General features: G+C 49.9%; 1 protein-coding gene and 1 long non-coding RNA gene across 6 annotated transcripts in view; one reads left to right on the top strand and one right to left on the bottom strand.

Annotated features, from left to right (window-relative positions):
• Window positions 1–21,515, top strand: part of LOC130532044 (uncharacterized) — a 93,219-nt gene extending 71,704 nt beyond the window's left edge. The window contains exon 4 of the long non-coding RNA XR_008952248.1: window positions 21,504–21,515. This is a non-coding gene — a long non-coding RNA (uncharacterized LOC130532044). The remainder of the gene's footprint in view (window positions 1–21,503) is intronic.
• efna3b (ephrin-A3b) overlaps window positions 1–25,540 on the bottom strand; it is a 38,493-nt gene that overhangs the window by 7,914 nt on the left and 5,039 nt on the right. The gene's annotated exons all lie outside the window — the stretch shown is intronic.

Below are 25,540 nucleotides of genomic sequence, written 5' to 3' on the forward strand. Positions count from 1 at the left end.
GCCGTGCTTCTCCCCCCTCACCAGAGCTCATAGATCAGTGTCAGGCCTAAAAAAAGCCCGAGTCTGACAGGAAGATAAGGTCTGATTGTGTATCTGGAGCTGGATGTGTGTAGTTTAAGTGACAAAGTAAAACAGATTCTTCACCCCAAAAGCCCGTCTTTTCTCCCCATTACAGGCACGAACCCGTGTCTGTGTGACAGAGACAGGTTGCAGTTGTAAATCATGCACACTGCAATGAGCACGCTCAAACACACACGCACGCGCGAGCGCATACACATGTGAGGGCGGTGATACGTGATGGCCACAAGGGGGCAGCAGCGTGCTGTCCTCGGTCTGAAGGCGCCTCTCTGCCGGTTCTAGGTCAAGTCTTCAGGGAGATGATTATTCAATTATTAAGTGAAGATCGAAACACGTCTCCCGCTCTAATCACTCCCTACTTCGCTGTTGAAAGCCTTGAATGTGTCTTTTTCCGTCTTTCCCTTTTGTTCAGAGTAACATAAATGGGGCAGTAATTGCTCAAAATCTCTCCTCTCCTCTCCTCTCCTCTCCTCTCCTCTCCTCTCCTCTCCTCTCCTCTCCTCTCCTCTCCTCTCCTCTCCTCTCCTCTCCTCTCCTCTCCTCTCCTCTCCTCTCCTCATTCACTAGCCTGCAAAAGAAATGTATTTCTTGAGGTTGATAAAACTGCTGGTTGTTAAAAAAAAAAAGTTAAAAATAATGCTTTGAGGGAGCTAAATGTATACTATCCTTTAAAGACAGGGAGGGAGAATATATTCCAAAGAAAGAAGCCAACCTGGGGTCATTCCCTTTTTTCCAGCTGGCTTCAGTCTTTCCTCTGTGTGTTTTGTACATGATTGTAATTGTGTTTGTGTGAACTGACAAAAAGAGAAACTAAAACCAGCCTGCAACAACATTTGGTTTTGGCAACTGCGTATAATCACTCCCATCCCTCTCTCCATCCCTCTCTCCATCCCTCTCTCCATCCCTCCCTCTCTCTCCAGCTCTTATTCCACTTATTATTAGCATGATAGTAATTGCTTGAAATCAATACCCAACTGTGATGTCTGAGAGAACTTTTCTCCAGAAACGGATCAGAAAACCTTTAGAGCATTAGCAGCATGTGGTCGTGTTCAGAACCCAGAAATAGTCTGGATACAATCAGAAAAGCTCACCAGGTACGAACAGAACTTGTTTAGACCAGAAGAAGCTGCAGTTTTCCAGAACTCAAGTCTTTTTGATCAGAGACTCAGCGATGTTGTTGATCGCCTCCTTCCCGATTTCTCTCCTTTTGTTCATTTCCACTCCCGGTGCAAAGACACGGGACGTTTCGTCAGTGTGGCACCACTCTGGAGAACTCGGGGCGGGGGCTTCTGGGGGCGGGATGGAGTGATGGAAGGACAGAGGGAAAGATTTATGGGATGAGACGAAGGGCAGTCGGGGTTAAAAGCTGCGGAGCCTGGACACCGGGGAGCGGGGCGTGTTGGAGGGAGGGAATAAGAGCTAAGAGCAAGATCAGAGCGGGCTGGGATCAATGTCACGACTGTACAATCACATCAGAGCGCGCGGGTGAGAGAAGACAGAGTGTGGTGTCTGTGTAAAACAGTATGAGGCAACACAATGCCAGCGTTGCCCTGCAAACGCCTCTTAGCTACAACAGTCACGCAGCAGCCAGAACTGACTTCAGATGGGCCTAAAGGTGGGAGTGGGCGCTGGAACCCAAGGAATTCCCACCAGGGTCAGGCTAAACGCACACCAGGATCATGCAACTTCTCCGTGTGGGTAGCAAATGAAACACATGTTCCGAAATTACTGTACAAAATTAATTAATTAAATGCACTTCTGGTTATATCTCCCTGGAAACGGGAGGCAGGATGAGGAGGAGCAGCGAGACGATCAAAAAAACACGCTCACACTCACGCTGCAGCCCTTTAAGGGTCCTGATATTGTTCAGGAATCTGGTTGGAAATGCTGCCCAACATACTGGTGGTGCTGGTAATAATCAATGGAACATGTGCAGAAGAGAGGGCATGTAAGCGTCTTATGGCCATTAAAGGTGCTTGTGTGTGTGTGTGTGTGTGTGTGTGTGTGTGGAAGGGGGGGGACATGCCCCGACAAACTGAGGTCAAAGAAATGAAAGGAATGGGCACAAGGTTGGTTTGGGTTGAAATTTGTCCAGGACTCTTACAAATGATTGCCAATCAGCGCTTAAAAGCCGCTCCGACTCCTGAGGTCAGAATTCTAAATCCTGTCGCCGCGCTGAACGGGGATGCTAACATTGTTGTGGGATGACTCCAATCAGCCGGCAGAGCAGCAGGGATAATTGAACGGCTCCCTGCTGAATGGAGACTGGGAGAGATCCGGACCATCAATGAGGCCTCATCAACCACAGACTGGACCCACTCGTACTGTCCCCTCCTCTCGCCTCTGTCTCACGACCTCCGTTTCTCCGTTTCTCCGATCTGTCTCCACTTTATTTTTGGGCCGTTGCCTATGAAACAGCGGGCAGGAGTGTGTGTGTGTGTGTGTGTGTGTGTGTGTGAGTGTGTGTTCAGGCAAAATGCACCGAAAATGTAAAAATAATCACGAAAATAAAAATAAAATCCAATCCAAAGACCAACACGTAGAAAAGGACTTTTAGAGTTCTAATAAATATAAAAGGAGTCAAAATTTGCAGTTAAATAATTATAATTGAATATTGGAAATAGGCAAATTAATTTGATGAAGAAAAAACCTACGATGATTCGGTCAAACTGACCTTAAAACTGTATTTTAACATTATATTCACTCTTCTGTTGGTGAAAGCTCAGATTATTCTGTTTTCATTTGTTTCAGTAAAGGACAGAATAGAAAATGACAAAATACTTTAAAAAAAAGAAATAAATGTAACCTTGATTAGTATTTACTGTGCTGCCGTTAACGTAGGTTAGTGCCACGGAAAAAATCCCTAAAAATCCTCTTCTGGTGCACTTTTTAAAGCAAAACTTCCAGAAATGCCCCCGCTGGGAGGGCGTTGCGGGTCGCAGCATTGGTTACACAACGGAGGCGTCTCGGACCTGGTGTGGTACCGGTGGACGCGCCTCGACAGACCTCCTTCAGGTTGCACCCTGACGGCTCCTCACCATCAGGTCCAATCTCCTCCAGGCGTCAGCATTGTTTATTTATATATTTATATTTGGATAAGTGCTCTTATTGAGCGTCTGCACCGCCGTAACACTTTGTTTTGCTTTCTATGAATGCTTCTACGAGCGGCTGCATTGTGGATCTCGCACCGCCGCCAACTCCCGTGCGTGCCTGCTGCTGTTGCGCCCTAATAGCGGTTGAGTAGGTTCTAAATCCCCCCCAGTGAAATCAATAACTGTCTAGTCTGGGTCCGACAGACTGGAATGTGCCGCCGCTCTCACGGCCATCACGGCCCTCCACGCCGAGGGTAGAGCCCAGCAGAGCGCCGGGTCGCCACCGGTGATTGATCAGAGCGTCGCGGCTAACGTGCCCTCGCTCGCTGCCCTAAGACCATCCAACAGCGTGGGGAAGGTCCGGGAAGATCTCCGTATTTCCCTCCCTGTTCTGGGCCCTTTTCTGGTCTCGTCCGACTTCTTTTGGACTCCGACCTCCATCCATCATCCCCTGTCCCGTCTCAACGCCCGCGGATATTGACCGTGCGGTGCGAGAGTGTTCCGCGCATCCAAACCTTAATGGCAGCCATTATTAGCCCCTTGAACAGAGCCGTCTCGCTTTAACACAGGCCCACAGTCAGCGAACACACTCCCGGCTGATTACACGTGTGACGGACACGCTCTGTGGCACACACACACACACACACACACACACACACACACACACACACACACACACGCGGGCTTCTTGCAATCAATCATACATGCTGGTATTTGGTTGTTGTCCAAACACACGTGACACAGATGGATGGGTGCGAGGGGAACAACTAGCCGGACAAGTCCATGAGACAACAGATGGGGGAGGCCGGGGCGAAAGACACGTGTGGAGGAAAGAAAGGAAATGAAAGAGGGACGAGGCAGAATAAGGGCGAAAGGCGAGAGAGGAAGATAGACGGGTCACGTCCATTAAGAGAAATGTTGTTTAACCAACGAATAACACAGAACCTGTGGTCTTAGCCTTAATTTGCGTGTTCATCGATTGAGTTTTCAAATTGAATTTATCTTCATTTTGAAGACCAAAGCCTATTTTACACTCCAACGACTTTCCCCCGCTCAGCCTCTCCAAACTCCCGGCGTCACCGCGGCGTACCTGCCGATACCGCCCGTCTCTCCCTCTCTTATTCCATCACTCTGCTCTCATCAATCCTTCTGAGCTTCTGCTCCCCTCACATCTCCTTTCGCATCTGTTCCGAAAGCCCTTACACGAGCAATAGTGATCCCCATCAGACGCCGAGGCAGGCGGACACGTGCAGAGGAGAGCCAGAGCATGTTCCCTAAGCTCTCCCGTGATTGATAGTGATCCCGTCTGATGGCTGCGCGTACACTCAGCACTCCGCGAGACATTAGCCTCCGACCCAGATATTGATCCTCACGTTTGCCGTCCCGGACACCCAACGCTGGCCATGACCCCCGGACCTCAAAACAAACAAACAGTGGTGCACCCTCGCAAGCATGTACCGTCCTAGCTTGATATTTTGGCTGCGTCCTATGAGACCGGATCATCTGGCTGCATAACAATCACTCTGCCCGCCCGGCTCGACGACTTCCTGGCTGGGCCGCGCGGCACCTGTGTTGCGCTGGCTGACGTGTTGCGCTCGGGCTTGAAAAGCAGGACGCGCCCGGATGAAACACTCCTCCCAACAGCAACAAACACCACGAATGTCGCACAAGACCTACGGCCCCTTTGGAGCCGAACGTCGCCTCGTCAGACAGAAAGGCTGCTCATCGCCAGCACCTGCCCACGACAACGCAAAAACACCTCCGAGGATCGAGGGAAGCTAATCAAGGCTCCGTTTTCATCTCGCCGTGCTATTTCAGACGCTACGTGGGTGCAACCTGGCCGTCATCATGAGTATAATTTGCAGCTGTAATTTGCAGCCATTATCTGACCCATCTTAGATCCTGGGGACTGGTTGAATCTGTCGAGGAAGTGTTAGCCTCCGCGAGTCCGAGGCACTGAAAGAAAAGCAGGAATGAGAGGAGTGCCAACTGTGCTCCAGCCTAATGGGCCTCTGAGACAAAACCACAGCTGGCTTTCAACATTAGTCTCCATAGCGACAGAAGAAGCCCCAGCTATGGAGTTATTGTGGCAAAAAAAGAGAGGGGGGCTACAGGGACTCACGGCTTTGTGAAAAAACATCTATTCCCACTTTATCCACCATTTTCCCTCTATCTTGCTAATGGCTAATTAAGTACCAATTATAATATTACAAATCATGTTCCATTAATGTGAAAAATTCAATTTTGTGCCTTTTTTGGAGGAAAAATGGGCAGAGATTTGTGTTTAGAAGCAGAAGAGAAGGAAGGCAACGGTGCGGAGGTTACAAGCACAGTCGGAGCCATCGACCAGGTAGCTGCACGGAGGTGTGCGACTTTGGGAGTAAAATACACGCGAACCCTCGCCGTCTTTAAATGTGGCTGGGTATTCCCATCAGGGGAGGATGACGCTGAGTTCATGGCACCTCAAATATTATAGATGTTCCATTAATGCAGTGTGACGTGTAGAATTAATTAAATGTATTCACACAATCTCAGCCACAGAGGCCTGAAATTAAGGCTCGCAGATTGAGTCACGACGCTAATCTAAGCGATAAATGCTCAATTACCCAAGTAGGGAAAATAATTTGGCACTGTGAAATCACTGAAGTAAGACAATGAAGGAGAGCACTAAAAAAAACAGGCTGACTTCATCTCAAGTTTCCTACGTTTTGGTCATTTAGCGAAGTTGGAGGTAAACAACAAACGCAGATGTTTCAAGATTCTTGTTTAAAACCCTCCAGTGTACCGACTAAAGCAACAAAACAGAGGTTTTTAGAAGATGAATGAGCCTAAAGGGCCATCAATGCTACATTTTAGCGGCGTGCACAATGGGCTAGCAACACGACGAGCGGTGATTCGAGTGGTCCGCAGACGCCAAACACACACGCAGATCTGTTCTGCTGGATTCACTTAGAGGCACCAGAGAAATGACCAGAAGCTGTGTCCACCGCGGTGTGTTTCATTACCTTCACCTTAAATTACCTGTCAGAAATGTGCAACTCCGCAAAGCCCGAAGATGGTAAAATATCGAGGAAATTGATCGGGGTGGCGGCGAAAATCATTTTAGTGCTGCGGCATTCTTCCTAGAGGCCGAAGGTCGGCTCTGGTGAGGAGACCAAGCTGTGGCCTTGCACAACAAAGTTGGGAGTCCTGTTGATTTTACAAGCGTGTGTGCGTGCGTGTGTGTGTGTGTGTGTGTGTGTGTGTGTGTGTGAGGGTGTCAGTATTTCATGATGTGGCTGACTCTCTCCAGTGAACATGAGCAGACTCTGTCAGACCCGACAGTCTATCAGTGGAACATCCCTCTCCTCTTCCTGCCCCCGCTGCCTCCACTGTCTCTCCTTGCTTATCACGGTCGCCCCATCCGTCGCTCGTTCAATTTTTCATTTCAGCTTCAATTTTTCCTGATGTCGTCTCAACTCTCCTCCGACAACATCTCCCCCTCTGTCTCTGTCTCCCCTCTCCCGGCCTGTCAGTCTGTTGTGCCCTTTCTCTCTCCCCACCTCCTCTTCCCTCTCTGGTGAAATCAATATGCCTCGCCATGTGGTGTCGACCCGTCGATCATCACATGGGCCTTACCAACGCGCCTCCGTGTAAACCCACCGCACAGCTGCTCGTACGGAAGGTTTGAGGAGATTGTGCAAACCTATTGTGAGGACGATTTTAGAAAGAAAAAAATAAGCATCCAATTTGGTCCAATCCAGGACCAGAAACTCAGAGAAAAGGTTTCAAGACCAAACCTTTTTTTTTTAGCGTTTAACAATGAAAACACAATTCAATAGCTAATTAAAAAAAACAAAGAGGCTAAATAGACCCGTTTTATGTCTTTTTGACTTAAAAATGTGAAGCTTTTATAGTTGTACCATCGGCCTGCAAAGGAAAAAGCAGACCATAATTTAAAATGCACAGAAGTCACCATTTCGCACACAGAACCCGGAGAAATGAAAGAAACCAGCTTTAGCGAAGCGTTCTATGTGCTCGACAACGGCTACGTGCGCCGCGTGCTCGCTGTGAATTACAGCTTTAATTTAAGCGGGAATCCTGAGGAACCCATTTTGTTTTTATTATCCGGTGACGTGCGCGGCGCCGCTTATTGCGGCACACCCAGCGAAATAAATCCAGGAAAGGCTTTGGCGGAGAATATTGCGGCAGAACGTCGCCGATCTCTCGGCAGAACTTCGCGGGAGGAACCTCTGACGAGTTCCCGCGCGTACCTTCCGGCGAGCGAAAACGCACGTCTGTTTATTCCAAAACAAACGACTGCTGCAGCATTAAAGGCGTCCCTTTCCCCTTCGCCTGGAGGCATTTCTCAGCAGCCAACAGGAAATGAAAACAGTTATCGGGCGAATCACCACGGCGCTTTTATAAATGAGATTGGAAAGCGGCGAAGTTAGCATCGGCTCATATAAAGATCCTGCGGGTTACGATTCCCGGACGTGCACCAGCAACTCGGGGAGAGGCGGGGGCCGTTAACATCCGATGTTCCCTGCAGCGAGAAGGTTTATGGATCCGTAGGTGTCTTTCAGAAACGTCTCGCTCTTATTGGCATCGGCTGTTTATTCAAAGGGGACAAAGTGGTGGGACGTGCCGAGCCCTCATAAAGTCAGCCCACGTCCCAGCGCAACATCCTGGCCATATAAGCAGCGCCCGCCCTGCTCTACTTTGCTGCTGCAATATGAAATATGCATCGACCATAAAGAGCATATGGACCATCCATCTCAATATCCGCTTCCCCGGACCTTGAAAAAAAGAAAAAGAATTAGGAAAAAAAATAGATCATTAAACCGAACACACAGGCACGCGAAGTCGCCACGCAAACGTGCGCTCCCCGCCTCGTGCATAAGGCTTTACAGCATTCTGCTGACGATGCGTGCGTGGGAGCGGGGGTGGGGAGGGGTGGGGAGGGTGGTGGTGGTGGGGGGAAGCGGGGGGGGGTTACAGTTGTGTACATGTGCTCACTGCAAGTGTCACATCTTCATCGAAATGCATTAGGAGCAGCTGTCATGGCCACATGTTCCCGCTCCCCTCCATCACGGATGGATGGATGGATGGATGGATGGATGGATGGATGGATGGATGGATGGATGGATGGATGGATGGATGGATGGGGGGATAGATAGATAGATAGATAGATAGATAGATAAGATAGATAGATAGATAGATAGATAGATAGATAGATAGATAGATAGATAGATAGATAGATAGATAGATAGACAGATAGATAGATAGATAGATAGATCATGAGAGGGTTAACACATGCAGGCAGGACAGGTACAAGGCGACCTTTACCTCCCTCTGATGTCTGTGCCACTACATCAGCATCAATCTACTAAGCGCTCGCGTCCCTAATCCACACCGGGGTCCAAAAAAAAAGAAAACCACGGACATTACGGAGACACCGCGACCGAGCCTCCGCGCTCTCGATCGTCTTAATTCCACAGTCACCTTGTTTTCTCCTTCAGAAACGTGGGCGGACGCTGGGCAAATCTCAATCTGCGTCAGCGAGCTCGGCCCGCAGAAGCAATAATTCCCCTTTTTCATGCATGAAGTTCCTGTCGGTAGTTTTCTTCATGGCCACTTCCTGGATAATTTAGGAGCACGCTGTTATTATGGATGTATGGCTTTCCCATCAGCGCGGTTTAATGCGACCGCGTACGCGTCTGTTGCCGGGGGGAGGAAATGCCACAAGGGTCAGAGTTATACAGTGTGGGGTGTTTTGTCCATTAGCTATTATGTGTGTATATAAAGAAATACTGAAATAAACCTTTTATTTGGGCATGAGTCTTCAGCAGCGGGAGAAGATCCCCACCCCGGACCCCAGGATGCCAGGACCATGCCTCCCGATGCAGAAAGTTCTCTCTTTCATTTTTAATCGCATTTCTGCAACTTTGTGCGGCCTTTGTGAACCCAGGCGAGCAGGACTTTTCCTCCCGGGGACGGGTTTGTGCAGAGTTTATCGCCCCCTCCTCGGGGACCCAGCGCACCGTTCCTTTGCTCCAGAATCCCTCTGCTGGGCTGGATTCAGCCCAAAAGTGTCTGTCGTTGCCACACTGCAGCCTTCAGGCTTCAGGTTTTTTTTTTTGAAAACAACTCTCTCTCTTTTGAGTCCAGATGTGCCACCTGCTCACCTCCGCAGCTGCAGCGCTCACCGATCGGGGCCCACTCTCTGCCTTTTTAATGCCATTTGATGGAGCCAATTTGGGGGATATGAAAGGACGCTGTTGCGTCTTGGGGAGCCGCCGTGGTTGTCTTGTCTGAATGGCTCCGAGCGCGTGTGCAGCTGGCCCCGGCGCCAACGCTCAGGTTCTCATGCGGCTGATATCGCCCAAAAAAGAAAAAAAGGATCCACAGTGTTTACTTCCTGATGTGTTGGCTCCCTCCGGCAAGGACTTTCTCATTCTCTCACCGTTTGTAACTTCCCTTCAATCGCCTTTTTTTGTTGTCTTCTTGCCTGACATCACCCGCTCCTCTCATCTGCTACACCTCTGCGCCCGCGCTCTTTCTCTCCGCCTCGCCGCCATCCTGCTCGCCGTGGTGTAAAGTTGTAATCCTTATCTCCCTCTCCCCCGCCGATCACTCTCCCCCCTATCTAAGTAATTATCTCTCTGCCTTGTCCTCTCGTCCCACCCCGCCACCCATCCAATCGGCCTCTATGTAAAATATCTCCATCTGCTTTGACTTTCATACTTTCTCATTCCCTGCCCCCCCCCCCCCCTTATCGCTCCGGCCTCACCCCTTCATCTCTCTCCCCCTTTTTCCCAAATCCTTCTATCTTTCCTGCTCTCATCAGCTGCGTCCTTCTGCCGGCCTTCCTGCCGCCATCTTCCCGACCCTCCTCCTGCTCACGGGCCGATTGAAATTTAAGCCCGGGCTTTATTGTCGCTCCGCGCGGCTCCCGATTTGCTAAGCGAACGCTCCGTGCAGAGACCATCGCGGCGTTTGGGGTTCCGAGGGGAAGATAAAGTCCTGTCGGGAGCCCCGACCACGGACTCTCTTCTCAACGTTAGTTTTCGGCAAGTTTGGAAGGTGTGAAATAAATCCAGCATCAGCTGTCTTTTTTGTGAACTCTCTTTATTTGCATTCAGATCACCATGGTGACCACTGGCTCAACCAATCTTCTATTCAAATAACCATTTACTCGGCAGAGAGATATTTAAGGTCTCGACCTGAGAGTTACTGCAGCTTTTTGTTCGTTTTTTCCTTATTGTCAATTGGATAACAGCGCAATTAATTAACACAGGACCATAAAAGTGGTGATTGAAGTGATCCGCAGCTCAATCGGCATCGTCCTTATTCTCTAATTTTGTCCGTATCACCCGGGTGTGTGAAGCCGCTGCAGAACCTGGCACATTTTGCAGCTGTAGCGGGGACAACATTAGCTGTTAACAAAGACGATAAGCAGATGGTGTGTGCATTTATACAGCGGATGAGAGTCTGTCCGTGGTTTGAAATGATAAGAGAGACGGACTGGAACTGGCCACATTCACACCTGCTGCTGCTGTAGGTTATCACATCTTACTCCGCACAGTTTGTGCATGTGTGTGTGGGGGTGTGTGTGTGTGAGGGTGTAAGGCTGTCTCGCACGGGAACGCTGCTAAAAACATGTACAAGAGCTTTGTTCTTTCTCTTTAATCAAAGTGCTTCCTGACAGCTCGGCTCGCCAGACACAACCAAAGTCAGCCAACGGTGGTCTCGGCTGAGAAAGGAATGGACAGAGGCGGGGGTGTGTGTGTGTGTGTGGGAGGGGGGGGGGGGGGCGTGGGTGAGAGGCCACAAGGTCTTTTCAGTCTCTGGTGCAATGTGATGAAACCGGCAGGCAGCCAATCAGACATGACGATGAGCCAACTGGGGAATAACCTGCAGGTCAGCTAACAGACACACAAACACACACCCACACACACACACACACAAATTACAGTCCCCTTGTTCGTATTGTCTGTTGAGGTCAGAGCAGACCTTTCCTGATATCAAGTGTTGCATACAGAAGGTAATTGGATTTGTTGTAATTGGCTGTGGTCGGCTGCTTTGTTTAGCAAACGCTGGCTTTGCAGAAAATAAAAAAAACAACCCACAAATTGTGTGTCTGTGTTTGTCACCACCGTTGCTGATCCCTTTGTGTGCTGATTGCAGGAGGCGACCCCGCGCTAGAGTCAGCACGCTCAGGAAAAAAGACGCGGGTGGAGAAGATGGATGGAGGAAGAGAGCAAAGAAAAAGGGACAGAGCGAGGGGCCAGAGGGGTCACAGAGCATGGGTGGGGTGGCTGTGCGTTTCCTAGAGAAGGGTGTGTACAGCATAGGTGTGTGTGGGAGAAAGGGGGAGACACAATGGACGGAGCGGCAGGAGCACGTTAGCAACACCATTCAAACAAAACCACGCACCGGTTGCCAGTTCACCGCCCACTGTGGCATTAGCCTGTGAAATCTGCACACACAGAGCGGTCCGAGGCATCGTCTCGTAAAGGACAGGAAGCCGGGTCTCCCACACAGGCGGCGCCGCGGCAGCACACTGGCTCCCACAACTTCTGACCCGGAGATCTGACGACCCCGTCAGATTCTGCCACAAAGACAAACCGTCGGATTTGCTAGGATACTGAAACTGGAGCCTCGCCATAAACGCGCCAACATAAAACATGCAGGTCGGTACCAGCTGTACACACACCCGACGCAGGCGAGAGGATCATGCAGGTCTCGGACCCTCCTACCAAGCATGAATGTGCACCGTCAGCCTTCACGCTCTCTTTATTACCCCCTTGTTTCCCAAGCCTCTCTCTTAAACTGTTTACTTTCTTCTCCAGTAACCCCCCCCCCCCCACACACACACACACAATCACCGCCCTGTAAGAGAATGCAGTGATGTCACTTCTCGACTGTGCAAATGCGGCTCTATAGTGCGATTTATACATCTCGCTGCTCATATAGAGGACTGCATGTAGTGTGTGTGTGTGTGTGTGTGTGTGTGTGTGTGTGTGTGTGTGTGTGTGTGTGTGATTTCTGCATGCAGTCATGTTCTTATACAAGCATAGAATGAACCAGGCCAGCTAGAGGGACAGCGGCGCGTCACTGCACGTGTTCCAGATTTCTCGTGTGTGTCGGCGGTCCGATCGGCTCTGAAAGGTTTTTTTAAAACATGTTGGGATGGACAGACGGGACAATGACAGGGCGATAAAGAGAGATTTATTTTTATCTCCTCACACTGCAGCGTCTCCAAATTCAGACTATTCTCAAGGCAGGAAGTATCAATAACTGTATCCTGAACTTTGAAGCATGTACTTCCTGTCACTGCCAGTGAAATGCATTGTGGGATACCCTCTGATGCATGCTTAATAAAAAGGGGCACCAGGAGCCTACTTGGCCGATTACATCCGTAGAATTGGAACAGTTATTGGGGGCATCTGGCTATATTTCACAAGTACGCTAGAACGCACGTGCACGAGAAAAGTTCCACACACACTGAGTAATTAGAAAGACGAACAGTGGGGTTGTTCTCCTCTTATATACAACAGTCTTCTTCATCTGAACCTCCAGCTACAGAAGCGCCGATGCTGGAGAAAGAGTAAAACGTTCCATCTCTGTGGTTCCGAAAAGTTTGAGAAAGAACAAAGAGTAAAATGTTCCCTGCTCCCTTCTTTGTACCGCCGTGGACTTAAGGTTTAATGCCCTCGTTCCAATAATCCTCACAGAGTTTATGCAAAGCCAATCTAAACACGCCGTCTCGATGCCGTTTAAGCCCACGTCGGTTTGCCCAAGCAGCGCTTTAACGGAAAAAAACAAAAAAAACAATTATTGACTGCTCATTCACGGCGACTGATTACCATCGCCATTGAATTGGACGCCTCTGGAGTTCTGGGCGCTCTCTGTAATTGAAGGGGAGTTAATGAGGCTGACGTGTGCGGCGTGAAGAATACTGAGATGGAATCAGAAGAGAGCGGCTGATGGGGAAAATCAAGTGCAAACACGCTGAATCCATGGAGCACAAACCCGGCGTCGAGAAGGGCCCAGATTTGAACATGCGAGGGGGGCGGGGTCCAGACGGGACGCGGTGATGGCCCGAGACGATCGGTGAGCCTGTCTGGGGCGTCGCGATCAACAAACGGAAGTAGTAGAAGAAGAAGAAGACGAGGAAGGGCTTGTCTGTGGGGCAGTCTCGCCATGTTCCGCGCGTCACGTCTCAGAATACCAACTCGCTCTCATTAGCCGCCACCGCGATGCAGAAGTGTGTTTAATTTTCGCCCGTCTCACTTTTATTCATTTTATGACGCAAGTAATGCAGCACATCGCTCTATTCCCCGTATTTGAGGACGTTGATTGGGGCCATTATTCGGGAGTCTTTGAAATGAATGGGGATCGGGCTCGGCGCCGTTCTGTGACGGCGGTGACAGTCATTAGCAGCAGATATTAATAGACAGGCCATTAGCTTAGGCTGGAGCTTTGTGTCAGACTGGGTTACAGCGACTACACACCAACTTTCCCTCCCCCTGCCCCCCCCTCCACACCTCCTCCTTTGTTCTCATCACTCCGACTTACGCGCTCTCATTTCCCACCTTGTTTCATTCACGTGGCTGTTTTCCCTCCACACACACCTGCGCTCACACACTCTCGTGCAGACCTCTCGTACCTCCAGGCCCAGACCTCGCCCCTGCAGCGTTGTCCCTCTAATCCTGTTTTCCATCACCCCCCCCCCCCCCCCCCCATCCCTCACTCCTGCGCCTGCGCCCCCCCCTCACCAGAGATCCCCAAGCACACCTCCCGCATATATAATCCCTCCGGCCGACACTCATGATTTAATAACACGCTCGCGCCCGTCCAACACATCATTTCCTCTCTCTCATTCACTTTAAATATGAGCGCCTGATGGAAATATATTTGAAAGGACGCTTTTGTGTGAGAAAGGTCTCCAACCGCAGCGAGGGAAAAGCATTTTTTTCCTCCGTCATCAGGAGCGATGACGAAGACGGCGCCTCTCCAACCTGGCGAATTTGGTCCTCAGAAAAGATGCTCAAAAGACCCTGGAACTCGTCTTCTGTCCTCTTCTCGCAGTTTCCGTTTTGGTCCATTTTCAAAGAGAATCTTATATAAATGGAGACAGCAAGTGTGTCCCAGCCTTCCACAATTACAGGGAAGCTGAAGTCCTGATCCTCTACTACCTACTTTTTGGGGGTTCTTTTTGCTTGTATTAAAGTTCTTCTGCACAAGGTGCGCAGGACCAAGTACTTTTCTCCTCTTGGTCTGTCCTGGAGAAGGTTCTGGGCTGGTTCCAGAGTCACATGACCACCATTCAAGGTCTTTAGGTACCAACCTAGAGTCCTCGCAGTCCGGACACCACTCCACCTAAATGTAACGCGAATTCCCCAAGAGGAGCATCAATGCCTGGTGCACGTCGGCAACGTGCTGATGGCGGGCTTAACAAGCAGAACTTGTGCAGAACTTTTTAAACTCATTTAAAGTCAAGCACATTTGTTCGTTTCCGTGAGGTGCCAAGCTTTCCCGTTTCTACCGCTTCATTACTAAAGATGCTTTCAAGCGCGGATCACATTCCACGCGCACGTTCCCAGACAAAAGTGACACAAAATCAGATATTTCTGGCGGCAGCAATCAAATGAATGAAATTCTGGGGGGGCTGAATTATCCGCAGACGTGACAGACTCTCGTCTGCGAACTCCTCCGACGTCGCCGCGCTGCGTTCCACGTTAAAAACAAAATGGCCCGTCTCGAAGTGTTAAATCACCGGGAAAATTATGCCTTTGACAGACTTCATCACCCCCCCCCCCCCCCCCCCCCCCCCCCCACCCAAACGGCCGCTTTCCTCTATTTGTTCACTAACGACCTCTCTGCCCGTTCCTCCGACTTTAACAGCTTTCCCAATTTCTTCCCAATCGCTGGATCTGTCCTCTTTCCGCCCTTCCATTGTGGCGCTGTGACCCCCCGAGAGAGAGATGAGACGGACAGTTTAAGTCGAGGAAGGAAAGAGCGTGTGTGTGTGTATGTGTGTGTTGGGGGGGTTGCAGAGGCTGAGGTTTCGATCACACAGAAATGAGACTGCCCCCCCCAGTGAACGGGCCTTCGACCCCCGATTCCTTCAAATGATCCCAAAATCGTGGAGACAGATGGGACGATGAGACACATTAAAATGCCTTTTTCTCTGTGGTTTCTCCGTCTGCCCCTGACTCCAGGCTCTCCGCGGTCACACACACACTCCCACACACACTCAGCATCACATAACGGAATCACCATTTAAACACAGACAAACACACACGGCCGCCACCCACCGTGGATGTGGTCGGAAGTCTGACCACAATCTGTTCCTGCTTGTTATTTGGCTGGCGCTGACCAAATTTGAATGACCTTTGGGGTTGAAGCTTTTTTTTCATTCTCAGCTCTTTGGGTTTTATGGAAGGAGACGCCCGATGACATTCGCGCTAACCTTGGAAATGCTATCACATTAGCGTGTTGGACCGCTAACGCTGATAACGTTACTGACCAGCTGTGGCAGCAACCTGCCGCCTCTGTGATTAATTTCCAAAAGTATTTCTACTGGTTATTATAATGCTTCAGTGTTGTTATAGCAAAGACATGTGCCAGACGCGTATATCTGTCACATAATTGAAAGAATTTTGAATCCTATTGCGGCGCTGTTGAAGGCAGAAAAACAGCCAAAGCTAGACAAGAGAGTGTGGGAAACTTTATGTTCCTATGGAGATTATGAGGTAAAGTCCCAGTTATTCTCATTTTTCACTTTAGAAAAGAGACAGGGTTTGATTAAAGCAGCAGAAAGGAACCTTGAAACCAAACAGTGTTACAGTAATAAATGAGTCTCTGCTCTGCTTTTTTAAGACTTTTGCTGGATATTAACAAGCTAGCTGTCTGCAGATGTGCCTTTCCTTCTGCCGCTGCACTGGGACTCCAATAAAACACTTGTCTGACATTTAGAATGCTGCAGGTATTCTGCAGCTCACTGTGGGTTTTCTATCAAATGGTTCAATTTGTGACATTAATATCAGCAGATGTTGTTTCTTTATAGGGGCTAAATAATTAAAATGTCAGTTACGAGCTGGCGCCAAACTCTCAAAAGTGGTCGTAAAAAAACCAATTCTGCTTCTTTGCAAAAAAAAAAAGAAAGATGAACAGGATGCACATACAAAGCAGAAGAGAGATGGAATAATTGGAGCTAAGCACTGTAAACATCATCACCGGTTATGATCCAAATGGTTTTGCACAGTCACCATCACCTGCGTGGCAGCGAGAACCATCAGCTACACTTCTCCCCTTAATAGGCCTCATCTGTACGTTCTGTTTATTCAGCCTGCAGCCAAATTTGCTTCTGTATGCTGAATGTTTAAACCGTGATTCCGCTCCGCCATATTTAATATCACGCAGCATTAATGCGCCATCATGGCCCCACGCAGCCATACGGCGACGACACACAATCGCTAACGAACGTACACAAGCTATCAGGCGCCGGTGGTGCTAAACGGCGACGGGCAATATCGCAGGCAGGCAACCTGATGAAGTGTGCAATAGCAATATTAGCTGAGCCCTTTTCCAGTTTACCAGACACTTAACGTCTGAACAAAGTGGCAGCATTGCTTCACCACGAGGATAATCACTTCCTTATACGCCGCAACGCACGGGCACCCGTGTTCTTCCCGTCACTGGACCGTAAAACGAAACCCTGCCTGCGAGAAACGCGTGTGCTGCGCACGTGTGAGGGCAGGGGAGAGCTTAAAATGTTGCGGAGAACAAGAGAGGAAGTAATACGATGAGCGGAGTGCGTTTGTCTGGGGAGAGAGGGATGATGGATGTCAGGGAGCAGCAGGTGAAGCCCAATGTCTTCCTACAGAATTGGCCATAAAGCAGCCTCCTCTCCGACAACACAATGGCAGCAAATAACTCGCGGTGCCTCTAAACACACACGCCAGAGGTGAAAGCAACATCAGCGGCTGCCGTTGATGCTCAGGCCGTAGTGTTTTAAAGCCTCCTTTAGAACCGGGGCTGACAGAAATATAAAGATGAACGCACACACACACACACACACACACGTCTCTTAGACAAACAGACTAGGAAGTGCGCGGGTGAGAGGAGGTGAAGTAAGACAAACGAGCAGAGGTTGAAGGCGATGAACAAATATAAGGAGGAAGTGGAGAAAACAAACCAAAAGTGCTCCAGTGGAAGGAGGGTCACCGATGGGACAGTCCCTTCAGGCTGTGTGTGTGTGTGTGTGTGTGTGTGTGTGTGTGTGTGTGTGTGTGTGTGTTGAGTGTGTGAAAAACAGAGGGAGAAAGCAGGGGCGCATCAATCTCGGCGAATCCGATCGTTACTTTTTTCATAACAATAAAACCGCGGGTGAGGAATGTTACAAGCGGCATCCGTCACGGCGCCGTGACGCGGCGGCCCTTTCTCTCCTGACGGCCACGGTCGGCCCTCTCTGACTCCTCGCTCCTCGCCGTTGTTGTGTCCGCCGCCGTGTTTGTGCGCGTCCGTCTGCACGTGAGACCCCCCGTCGCTACACAATGCCCGTGGAATTTCACGCTATAATCGGTTGGGGACCGGAACGCACGGCCGACCACGACAGGCCGACACAGGCAGGAACCCTCAAAGCTTTGGCCTCTTCTGCCAACTGCTAATTACACGATCAGATATGGTTCAATACTCGCCTGCATGCAAAATGTATGTCAGGATGCCCCCCCCCCCCCCAGTGGAAACTTTCCATGGAGGTACAATCGTACAATAAAGGGTCGTAAACACAACCACCAGTGTTGACCTGAGGGCCAAATTAGGATTAGCCGGTACGGCGCTAACAGCGGCCTGGAAAATGCTAGCATTGACATGGAAATGAGATTGGTCCGCCACGAATGTCTTCAAAAATAGTTGCTTATAAAGTAAATAAGAGTGCGTACATGCACATACGCATACGCGGAGAGGGAGATATGCATATGAATGGAATCTGAGGGATCCGCCCCAGAGTTTGGTTGTGTCTATCAAAGAGTCGAGGCCCAGCCTGACACACTTAGCATTAGAATACATCAATGGCGCAGCAATGGAGGCACGCAGGCTTTCATAGTCCGACAACCCACCTTCACCCTCTGTCTTCCCCCTCTTCACCCTTTATTTTGGTCCGTGCTCGCCCTCCACCCCCACTGTCAGCCCTCTCCCATTATCTCCTGCTCCTCTCCCACCCCCCACCCCCCATCTCCGTCTTAAGACTCGGCTCCCCCTTCCTCTTCAGGAGGAAGCCTTTTTAACCGTGACAAGAACTCAGAGGTGCATGGACCGTGACCACATAGCCATACAGCACCAAACCGTGTGTGTGTGTGTGTGTGTGTGTGTGTGTGTGTGTGTGACATACAATAATCACAGTTAGGCCACTGCTCGGTGTTTGAACAGGCTTTGGCCATCAACGTTCCCCCCAACATGACAAACTGACAAACTCCAGTTAAGGGCATCAAACCTGGGCCGTCAAATGCGTGTAAGTGTGTGTAAGCGCATGGCTCTGTGTGTGTGTGTGTGTGTGCGTGCCTTTCCTTGTCGATACGCACAGGCAGCTTTCAGACAGAACGGGAGGGAGAGTCGAGACAACAAACAAGCCGGCTCTTTACGTCTAATTGCAAGCGACAAAGCTGGAACCTCGAGTCAGTCAGTCACCTGATGATGCATGATAAGCTCTCAGCTCTCTGCCAATACTCAGTGACAAACATTGTGTGTGTGTGTGAGTGTGTGTGTGTGTGTGTGTGTGTGTGTGAGAGAGAGAGAGACTGACAGACTATGGAAACAGGAGGAGCAGAAATCAAGCCGGCCCTGATCAAGGACGGATTTGCGTTGACAAAGCTAGACGCTCATCTACCGCCTGTCTTCCTCATCTTCCTCTGTCGGCTGCACATTTTGTTTCTCCACCCTTCAGTCCGAGCTGTGATTCCCCCCCCCCCCCCCCCCACTTTCTTCCGTTAGCCATTTAACACTTTGGATCACGCTGAGGTTAGCTTGACACTGTCACTTTTTCACCGGGCAAAGTTTCTCTCGCTGAATTCTAACTCAAACCGTCCACGCTTGAGGTCATATCAGTCGGCTGTTGCACATTTAAATTCGTGCTCGACCACGTCTCATGGCAACCCAGCGCGCACCAGCCCTGATTGGTGTTCTTGCTCTCTGCGTCAGTCCAGAACTATACAGAAAGACCCAAAATGTGGGAAAAATAGCCCCAATCATCATCATGGGTGCATGGGTGCACGCTACTGGAGTGAGCTTACACTCTTTCCCATTCACTCTTAGCATTGAGTTAGCATTGACTCCCCGCTGAATAGCCGTGTGAAGGCGCGGGGCGATGTTAACCGGGTGGCACTATCGCTAGCTGCCCTGCTTCTTGGCGGAATGGCCAAGGCGGCATTGATATGGTAATGCCAGGGACGTTCTGGGGCCAAAGCTTGGGACCGTGGGTGCTCTGTGATCCTCCAAAGCCTGAAAAAAAGGACAGATCTCCAGGGCATTGTGATTCCCCCAGTCAAGGTCCTGAGTGATCAGGATAAGCTCGACCATGCCGCTTTAGTGCTGTCACTCAGGCGCTATTGTGGTCATGTGAACAGCCATTTTCATCACAATTGACCTCGGTTTTGGCAAACCTGTTCGGCAGGGCCCTCCTTTCTCTATTCTCCTCCTCCCTCCCCTCCTTCACCCTCATCCTCCATCAATGATTCTCTTTTTTTTTACCCCCCTTTCGGGGGTTTTCTCGTTGCGTGCTCCTTTTCTCTCTCCGGCGACAATAGATCCCGACAGATACGACTCACGCGGAGCTCGGCTATCACCTCCGCATCCCCGCGGTGTCACCGAGCCTTTGATTATCTGTACTGATGCTGTAGAAAATTGTGACGTGCGACGCGGCGTGCACGCCGGCGTTTACCGCTCGCCTCAAGGTGGAGAGACGCCGCGCCCAACCCTTCACGGCACGCCGAGTGGGCAGGCGGGTGTCATCATTCCGATCCATTAAATTATGGTCTCACCGACGCGGGAGCGCGGCGCCGATGGTGCGAGTTGGGTCGCGTTCCGTGGCGGGCGTGCACGGCGGCGCTTTATTTGATCAGAGCTGGAAGAAGAAAATAACAATGTACTCCCATGAGAAATCTGTGGGAGGTAATGACAGACATTGTCCCCGTGAAACGAGTTTTTTCGCGAGCGCATCTGCGTCTGCGTGCGAAATGGGGAAGTGTGGGGGTGGATGTGTGTGTGTGTGGGGGGGGGGTGTATATGTGTGTGGGGGGGGGGGCGTCTAGAAAAGCAGAGGAGGCAGCAAAAGACGAGTATGCAAATGTATGGGCGTAATGCATGCGGGTAATGAGTGTGGGTGGTAGGCTCGGCGGCTGCGGGGCGTTCACATGCACCCCCCCCCCACCCCCCCTCGCTTTCTTTCCACCTTACACACACTCACACACATTTGATACAGCCATAAATATGCACATATTAGGATGGGAGGAGAGTTTGCCCAGCTGCAAAGAACTCGGCTCCATCACCACAACACATCCTATTTCACAACATCTCCTCTCACGCCCCCCTCGCTGCACACACACACACACACACACACACACAATCTCTCCCCCTCTTTGGGGAAGTGACACAGAATTCTTCTAAACTGCAGTACATTCATTACAAATCAAGTGTGTGTGACGCCAGGCTTTCGTTTAATCCGTGAAAGTTGAGGGTGGAAGTCTGCAGCTAGCTAACGCTCATTCCCGTGCAGACCTACAACAGGCGGCCTCTTCCAGCTCCGGTGGGCGTTGAACCTGGGGCCGGCCGCCATCGCTCAGCTCTTCCTGCTGGGCTCTTCCTCCCAACGTACCGCTGACTCGTGGACGTTTCGGACGCATCCCAAACGAGGTGGAGCGATGGGAGCTGCAGTAGCTGCAAATCAGCGGCAGCATTATGGTAAATATGGATTTTTTTTCCTGGTCTTTTGCGAATAAAGCGTCTGGATTTGTCAGGTATAATTCAAGAGAGGCTGGTCGTCCATCAGCGAGTTCTCAATAGCACGCAGAGCGGCCGGCACGGGCACGATCCCGAACCGAACAGAACCGGAATTGATGACCGACGTTGGCAGCTGAAGGAGACGTTTGTGCTTTTTGACCTTTTTCCCCTCCCATCCAAATCACTGCGATGTGTTTCTGAGACAGGAAAACCGGGCCGCTCTCATGTTTCCGGTGCACATCTCGCCATGTTAAAGTGTCTTAATCACAATTAGACGCAACACAACCGTCTGGTACCGACACAGAGCAGGTTAAATGACCAAAAAACGGCAATATTTGCTGACACCAGATCTCTCTGAATGACGTGTGAGGTTGACATTTAGTGAACATTCACGTGACACACCTGCGTCTCCATCTATAATAAAGTCGCACCACAAATCTGTGGCTGTTTGCTTTCCAAGTGGCTCAGTTTAAATAAATACAGGATCAGGCTACAGCACTTCATAACCTGAGGGCAAAACTCAATAATCAATGATCAACAGCCCAGATAACACACACACACACACACACACACACACACACACACACACACACACACACTGAGAGCTTGCTGTCTGAGCTGACAGCTCGATACAGAAGAGGACAATGAGGAAGAGGACGGGGCAGCGGGAGAGGTGGAGAGGAAGGGATGCTCAGCGAGGAGGAGGACGAGGGCTGAAGCATCCAGGAGAGCAGCGCGGCGCCCCGAGGTTGCCATCGATCTGACGGAAACAGACAGAGCGAAGACGGCGGTGCTGCTGACCACACAGTCACGCGGTCACGTGACCACCGGGATGATCAGGGGTGGCGAGCGGTCGTCAGGGATCGCAGCAAACTCCAGCTCTCCTCCACACATTGTGTGTTATGAAGACTGTTATGAACATTATAGCCTCTAATCTTCAACACCCGCTGTTTACGCACAATAGAAAGCGCAGAGTAACATGTTTTCCCAGTGTGGCGTTCCTCACTAACGCGTATTAGGGAAGCTATGAGGCATTTACATGCGATATTCAGACTTCGCTTCAACTTCAGCAGCAAATTCAGCACTGCTGCTGTTATTTCCTCTGATTCCAGCGTCACTATTCCTCCACCTCCAGCGGAGCCCTTTAGCACCCCCACCTTCAGAGAACGACAGCCATCTGCAGCCGTTCTGAATGCACGAGCCGCTCTGTGGTTTACTGGGTTCCTCTGACACACCCCACCCCCCCCCCGACCCCTCCACACTCACTTTTACAGACTGTTGAGCGTCCCTGGCCTGGCTGGGACTGATTAAAGCCGTCTGCCGAAACAAGGTCATAATTCACTTAGCCATTTCCCCAATTTCTGCATAATTACCCTTCTGCCTCACTAACACCCCCACAGGCACGGGCGCGCGCGTTGACACCAGCGTTCCTGGCGCAGACGCGCTTCCTCTCTGATTTGTGTCATTACAGAGAAGAGAGCAGTTAAAAGGTTTCCGACTTGGCCTCTTAGTGACAGCCTAAATGGATAAAACCTCAATTAAAGACTTCCTGGCACTCGTGATGGATGGAACAGGCGTAATTTCATGTCCTCCACAGTTTGTATAAGACGATCTTTTTCTTCGCCACCCCCCCCTCCTTGACTTCAGGATCCAGACGTCCTCAAAATCCCCCTCAAAAAGGTAACCGACGGCGACGGCGACGATGCAGCGTTCAGAGAAAGATCAGATCAAAACGGCGCCGTGCGGGAAAAGTACAGTAAATTATGATGAAGTGTTCAAACTATATATAATCAGAGCTCAACCACGAGCACGCTTCCATCACGCCGCCGCCTCTGTCTTGATTCCCCGCGCGCTGATTAGAAAAATAACACAAGAATCCGCGTGTTTTGATGTGAGGCCACGTTGCGTTCTCCGGTTGATTCCTAATTGCCGTGTCAGTCCTGTTTATTAAGGCTCGGCCAATTTTCTGTGCTGTGATCAGGCTCAGCATATGGCCGCGGACCGCCACAGCACCGCTACCATTAACCACATCACAGATACACCATGTGAGCATCTGGTGTGTGTGTGTGTGTGTGTGTCTGAGGGTTGGCAATAGTACCCACACACACAAACAGGCACGTACACACGCGTTCACTTCCCAAACCCCCGTGAGAGAGGCGTCACACACCCGCACTCGCCCACATAAATGCTGCAAAACAGCTTGTAAGCATCAGCGGCCTTGTTGTTAGCACCTGATTACAGCCGCAGCTCAGGCGCCAGCTCACAGAGCGGCGCTGATATCAACAGGTAGGCCGGGCCCGCTGAGTTGATGCAGTCCGGCGCCGCGGGGACCGTCCTCTGAGGACAGTTTGTTCAGCTTTAACACACAGTGTTTAAGATCGGCCTCCAACGTCTACGGTTGACGAGGGCGGACGCTAATTTGACACCATAAAAGCAGCCGATTCACTTTTCTTTGTAGACTTTGTTCACTTTTATTCCGGATTTTGGCCCAAATGTCTCAAAACTGAAGGCTAGACGGGCACACCGACACGCCAACATCCCCCACGTGTCCCACAACGACCATCAGCTGAGGTCCAGGCTCCTCTCGCCACACGGCCCGGCTCGCCTCAGAACCCCTCAGAACCCCTCAGAACTCCTCCTCAGACAGCAGATGTCCAGCATTTACCAGGTTGTCTTCAACTTCTCTGTCTCTATGTAAATATCTGTGCATCCCCCATTTTTTTATTGTGTGTTTATTTTTATTATTTTTCACTAATATGCCTGTATTATTTTATACAATTTACATTTGTCTAAATAGTATTTATAATTTTTTAAAATACACATCTTATTTTCCTGCTGCCGGGTCATCAGAGGAAATGAGAGCTGGTTTTCCAGGATAAAATAAAGCCCAAATATGAAGAAAATACATTATTGTGCAATTGTTTTTCTCATTTCTAATTTGATCGTTGTATTACCTCTATTTTTAAGCCAGGGTCAGAACGATCGGGGGTATGATGTCTCATAAATCATGTAAAAGAAAAAGGGAAATATTTTTGAGAATATATAGAGCTAATAGAGAATTACTCAGCAGATTTGGAGTAAAGCGACAAAGAGAAACGAGACTCACAACTTTGCTTTTAACACTTCTTAGCTAAACATCTTTAGAGCAGAATAAAGGATAAAAGTGGACAAAACTTGGCCCAAAATTATTTGGATTTACACTCCAGCCAAACAGCACTTCAGACCTGTCGGAGTAAAAACCAGAACAGATAAAACTGATATAAATTGGTCACGGCTGTAATCCCAGAGATAAAGTCCTGTTATCAGCATTTTAAACACTGAAAAATCACCCTGTCTCCACCAGGCTTAGCTGAGCTCCAGCTGCTCAAAGGCTCCCCAGCAGGTGGCACATTATAGGATAAGCATGCACAGACACTTGCACAGATGTGGATATAATAAATAGGCCTATAGAGCAGCAAAGCTGAAACCCTGATCATAAAAGATAGGCTGGATTTTATAGTCCATATTTACTGTGACCGATCTGATCCACCTTTTTTTTTCCTGGCATCAGATGGCACAAATTATTACCTGCCACCGAGTGCTGCTAAGCTATATTTCAAATAATGCATCAATCTACTCCATTCTGTGTACATCTGCACAGCATAAATACACAGAATTGAGTTTTTCCCTTGTGCGCAGATGCTGTTTTAGTGGGAATCATTTGTGTTGCGTCAGTCCCAAACAGTTTTGCCCATTAGTAGGTTGGCGTCAACACGAAAAATTCAGAGCGAGATTTAGATTCTCTTGTCCGTCCAACAGGATTTTCACCCACTCGTGCTATTGCATCTCCGGGTTTCATCATTTCTGCCCATTCTGGTGCAGTCCTCAGCTCCTGAATCTATTTACCACAGTCACCTCCCCCTCCCCGGAGGCTGACGACCAAAAATACCAGAAATTCCCAGCCAATGAGGAATCACCAGCAGCGACGTGCTGCACGAAACCTACAATAACGGCTTTGGCTGCTAATTCGGTTGCTGGAAATGTTGAATAAAGGACAACTAAAACAGCCTGGTGCAATCAAGGGCTGCGAAGCATCTTTGGAGTCGACCCAACTGGACTCAGTGATCACCCAGTCAGCTCTCACACCTGCAGGACTGTTTGGTTTTAGGCGGAGCGCAGCTCTAAAATCAGAGCATCACAGCGACCCGAGGTCAAATCTAGATGGGACAAGCTCCGGCGCCGACCATCAATGGCCCCATTTCACAGCAAGACTTCCGATCAGTCGATCAAGTCAGCAAAACAGCGTTTGAGGAAAACGAAAGAGGCAATCGGGAAAAACACCAGGCGCTCCGGATTCCCGGGCTGTTGTTTCCTGTGGATCAGCAATCTGAAAGGCTAAACACAGC

The sequence above is a fragment of the Takifugu flavidus genome, chromosome 10 (assembly GCF_003711565.1).
Source record: "Takifugu flavidus isolate HTHZ2018 chromosome 10, ASM371156v2, whole genome shotgun sequence".
NCBI lineage: Eukaryota > Metazoa > Chordata > Actinopteri > Tetraodontiformes > Tetraodontidae > Takifugu > Takifugu flavidus.